Genomic DNA, 6,079 nt, shown 5'->3' with positions numbered 1-6,079 from the left:
CATGATGCACAGAAATTTATTTCAATATTTGTCCTTATACGTTATACTCCCAATTTGTTTAGACAGAACAACTTTTTTTCATATATGTACAATATATTAAATGATTGGAATGTTTGAGAATATGTAGAAATATTGGAAATATTATTTTTATAGAATACAAGTAACACTACAGATATTGCAATATTTGATTATTGGATTTATTGGACATGAACAGCCATGATGATCGATAGAACAGTTAGGATAAAGTGTCTTGCTCATGGACAAACTATTTCAGCACCGCAGGACGGTCCTGAGAAACGCAAACCGAACCAGATGATGTAGGTATAGAACCACACACAGAGATTTCAACCCGAGGTTGAAAAGTCCAATGCTTTTCAACCTTCCGTTGAAGTTACGCCCTCCTGTCTCCTACTTCCGGTTACACTTCAGTTATTATATGTACGCTAAGCATTATAAAGGAGACACGCAGGTGAAAAATTACACTGAATGTTAAAAGATGGAAGATTATACATGCAGAGAAAATATTCCTTTGATTCCAGATCTGGTGCAGAATCTAAACATATATTGGATATACTTGTTTTACCACTGAAAATTCTTTCAGACATAGATGTTAAAAGTAGTTGTTGTATCAATAGAGTTTTGAATCTGAGCGTGAAATTATATATGAGGAAAATTTAGAAACACAGTGGGCTTCATAGATACAACTGACACTTACATAAAATCTTGATAAAATATACGTCGTTTTAACAGAAATAGGAATTACGCAGAAGATAGAAAAACAGTAGAATGAATGTATAATGATCCAGTCTTTTTATTCTTCCTTCATATAGACATTCCAATCACAATTTCTACAAATATAAACACGTGTTTCTTTATCCTTGTAGGATACGACAAGCATTCTATTGTGTGTTATCAGTTCAGTGTAAATACCTAAGTAATACCCCCAACAACATTTAATCTGCTTTAGTCAGGTCTCATTGTTGTATGATAGTGTTGCTGGTGGTACATCAGAGACTCTATAGTCTCAGCAAGTCCTCACGGCGTGTACAGTAATAGAGAACAATGGTAAACCGATGTCAGAAATCACGAAAGGCAATAAAGCCACAAAGGCAATATCAACATGTCAACAGAATCCTAATTCAAACTCAAATTCAATCTCAAATTCAATAAAACAATGAACAGAACATGAACACACGAAGTAAAAGAGAATAAAACCAGGTGTTCCGAAAGAGTAGGCGTCTTCTGTTTCATCTACGACACCCGCCATGTAAATATTGGGCAATCCAAGTAATGTCATGTTTCCAGTTGGGAACATGGTAAACAACAACGGAACAAACGAACATCAAACCACGTCCAACTTCTTATCGCATAAGGATATATATATATATTAGGTAACCCTGTATCCAATACGGCACCTCAGTGAAAAACAATATTTGCGTCATTCATTTTCATTCAAGAATCTTATATTGGTATGTTGAATAAATATATAGATAAATACATGTAATAAACAAATAAATGAATTATTGAGAAGACAATGACCGATTGAATAAGAAACAGACAACCTTCTATGGGACACCAACCGATAACTTTCAATGGGACACCAGCCGTCAGCCGTCTATGGAGCACCAACCGGCAGCCTTCTATGGGACACAAACAACCAACCTTCTGTGGGACACAATTCAATAGCCTTCTACATGACACACACCGGCAATCTTATATTGGATAAAACCTCATAGCCTTCGATGAGACATAAAACGACAACCTTCAATAGGTTACAAACCAACAGCCTTCAATGGACACTAACCGACAACCTTCTATGGAACACAAGCCGACAACTATTTATGGGAGACAACCCCATAGCCTTCTATGGGACACAAACGGACCTCCTTATATGGGACACAAACGGACCACCTTATATGGGACACAAGCCGACAACTAATTATGGGAGACACACCCATAGCCTTCAATGGGGCACAAACGGACCACCTTATATGGTACACAAGTCGACAACTATTTATGGAAGACACACCCATAGCCTTCAATGGGACACAAACGGACCACCTTATATGGGACACAAACGGACCACCTTATATTGGACAAAACACCATAGTCTTCGATGGGACATAAGCCAACAACCTCCCATAGGGTTACAAACCACAGCCTTTCACGGGATACAAACCGACAGTCTTCTATCGGACACAAACCGACAACTTTCTACACATTCTATGAGAAAACTCGCTAATACATACCTAGTTTATTATTTTTTTTCTCGTTTTCCAGACACAGTTTGAGGGTGAAGTAAAAATACAAAACAATATTGGTTATTACAGCGCCAAACACTACGTACATGTAGGAATGTGAGCTATACAAGACTTATGGTAAAAATGAATTTCCAAGACATTTCTATATATCCATTTACTACTATCATAGCAACTCATCCCGCTGTTTCCGTAGTTAATAGGATTTTACACATTAAAATCTATCTCTGTATTTTCTTTACAAAACTAAACATGAAGAATATTTACGACAATTTGTGGTATATTGCACCAGTTGAACTATTTCCCCGTCTGGAATGGAGACAATGATGTATATATACGCATTTAATGTAAGTCAAATGAAAGTGTAAAACGATAACATTTCTTTGTCCTTTTATACAACAAGTTCGTAACACTCTGTAATTTATTGCTATGTTTGCACGTTCTGGAGTACTTTATGGGAATAAAATACAGATATTCTGACGAAGTGATGTATACTCTCAACACAGGCCTCCGCAAAGGTGGACGACAGATATGTAAACACTACTGTGCTTATGTACGTGATTCAAATGGCTAAAACCTACAAAGCTCCCCGGTCCGACAATTTTATCTTATTTAGTTTCACATTAAGTTCACTAAAACTTGAGCTACCTGGTTATATAACTATGCGACTGTTGAGATTTGTTGTGATTTGTTACTCTGTGGAAATTTGCCAGATTTTACTGTACACAATTACCTGTGTAGGTAATGCTTGACAGACAGTCATTGTTATCTATCTGTAAAATGCGCTCTTAAGTAGACATATATACATATTATGATAAGACTTTTACAAAAGACACACAAGTGAATAGCACATTTTAACAAAATATAGTTAGATACAGTAGAGACAAACTATTAATTAAACTGCATTATACAGTTGTTTCGTCCTTCTAGGACTCGTCAGTGATTCTAAATCATACAGCTGTTTCGTTCTTCTAGGACTCGTCAGTGATGCTACATCATACAGCTGTTTCGTCCTTCTAGGACTCGTCAGTGATGCTACATCATACAGCTGTTTCGTCCTTCTAGGACTCGTCAGTGATGCTACATCATACAGCTGTTTCGTCCTTCTAGGACTCGTCAGTGATTCTACATCATACAGCTGTTTCGTCCTTCTAGGACTCGTCAGTGATGCTACATCATACAGCTGTTTCGTCCTTCTAGGACTCGTCAGTGATGCTAAAGGCATCAATTTTGAAAGCTAGGAGGCAACAGAGGACACTACAAAGCGATTAAAACATCGATATTGAACGTTTACGGGACAAAAACACCGAGACGTCCAGCAAAAATATAGGGTGTAGTTATGATATTGGTCTTTTCTCCGCGGAAATTGTGGATCTTGAAAAAATGCGAAGATAGCATTACACTACATACATATAATCCGATTTGATATTATGACGTTTTCAGCAACACTTATAAAAATGGCGGTAAATCGACTATGTAGATGTAGACATTTTACTGATTTTGTATAACACATTATAAATAACTTCTCAAACATGGAATCCTTTTCAACCGATAATACTAAAAATACATTTTGATGTATTGTTTCATATAGCATTGAATTATCACCAGTCAAATCACACAGAGAATGATGATATCTTATATCTTGTCACATTGCATTACTTTGTCTATTTTCATAAGTATTTTCTTTCTGGTTGTTATAAAGTTTTCGGCATTATCTATTTTCTTGACAATTTAGTTGTTCGCTTATCAATATATTGCAGCTTATCCCAATGTCACGCCCTCATACATTTACTCGTTGTTTCAGCGCCGACATTAAACTTTACCAAGAGAAAGTCTGTATTCTCAATGGTTTGTATGCATTTTTTTAAATTATTATTTTCAAAATCAATTATTTCTAATTTATGTTCAAAGCTGAACTGAAGTATATACAGTTATATTACCTTTGAATTATCAGAAATGCCAACTTCACCTGTAATTGTAAATGACACCCGGGCGATAATGATGCAACACACTCTACTCGACTCTGTCGTTGAGTCTCAAACCTGAATGATATTTCTTAGGACAAGAAAATCCTAACGAGAACTCTTATCATTGTGACGTTGCGATATATCTAATGTTTATTTCCAAGTGAATGATAATCAATCATTCATATATTGACAACCAACATCTTAAATACTTAATGTTTTGCTAAACAATGATTAATCCTTCAGATATCCCAGAGTTACTTCCCTTCCCTTCACTCATATGGTATACCGATAAGTGTGATGTATTTGTTTTATCATAATAAAGTACATGATTTTGTTCAAAATATATATGGTTTGTGTGTATACAAATATTCAACAAAGCATTTCTACAAATTATCTTCATTTATCGTAGATTGACTGGAAGTTAGAAATGTATAGATGATTTGCACAAGTTTTACTTTAAGTTGCCTATATAAACCCAGATAAATTTCGTCTCGGTGACAATGGATCTTGAAACGTAGCTGTAATGTCGATTTATCGACACAGATGGCAACGAATTTACATAATTTTAAATGAAATAAGATGAAATAAATTTAACTTTATGAATAACATATATATTTTTTTAACTCCTACCAGAAGATTGAATGTTGTTGACATCTTAAAACTGATTAATTTTGTAAACAATTCATGAAACTTGTCTGGTTAATTGTGAAAAGGTCAATTCTGCTTTAGACTATTGTGAAACCATTATCATGTAGTATATCAGTATCATGTTTGAAAACACACAGTCTTGTCTAATCACTGTTTAACAAAAGGTATGTTATATTTATATATTTTATAAGTCGCCCTGTGTCCGCTAACTGAAGGATATATTAACATAAACAAGGAAAATAAAGCACTATATAACTACACGTACATCAGAATTTGTAAAAAGTTTTGATTTGTCTTTTGTAGGAGTTACTCCCCTTGCGTCCATAGCCCTACCTGTCCTTAATCGATCCTATGATTTGGAGTAAAAGACAAATAGACCATAGCTAAATAACTAACCATGTTTAACATGCTCGCGGAACCTAAAGATCTTGTACGGTAAACAGTGTGTTTATCTTTGCTCCAAGAGGTGCTCTCTTGTGTGTATACAAAACGTTTAGTTCAACTACAAAATCTAATGAACAAAGTTTTTATTAAGATGACCCTGCTTCCGAATCACTATAGCTGCCATCACACATTGGACCATTCCCTGACTAAAGATTGAACCAATCCTTAACACTTACTGCAAAATTGGACAAAATCTGCCTGGGACCGTTCCTGGACATAAACAAAACTTTCACTTTTCTTGACTTGCACGAGGATTTAGTCATATATAACGTGCTCGTTATAAACTATTCCCACTAGATGTTTATGCCAATTGAGAAAATCTCCAATATTACGTTATAATGATCAAGACAAGATTCTTAAACTGCGTGTGTCGCTTCCCTGCCGAAATCAACGGTTCCGCCAATTTTGTGATAGATTTACAAGGACTTCTGAGGGAAAATGACCGTTTGTGATGGCATAGTGTGCTGTTTGCACATTATCATGTTTTCAAAAGTGTTTGCCGTTGTCGAAATATCGTTAGAAACAACAGATATTCAAGTTTGAAAAGGACACATACCTTTTGTTGATTGAACCCGCCGCCATCTTTGAAAAACCATTCCTTGGCGGGTACACGACAGTGATTTTCACTAATACAGTAGTAAAGTCTAGATTATAAGGGGAGAGAGTTCGCTGATATCTATTTCTCACATCTTACAATATTTATTACTTTTTATGCGTGTAGAAAAATAATCCAACATTTTGTTATTTTACGATGTTTGAATC

Source organism: Ylistrum balloti, unplaced genomic scaffold (assembly GCF_031769215.1).
Source record: "Ylistrum balloti isolate Yb309-2 unplaced genomic scaffold, AGI_CSIRO_Ybal_v1 Utg370780, whole genome shotgun sequence".
Classification (NCBI taxonomy): Eukaryota; Metazoa; Mollusca; class Bivalvia; order Pectinida; family Pectinidae; genus Ylistrum; species Ylistrum balloti.
This window is presented reverse-complemented; position numbering follows the sequence as displayed.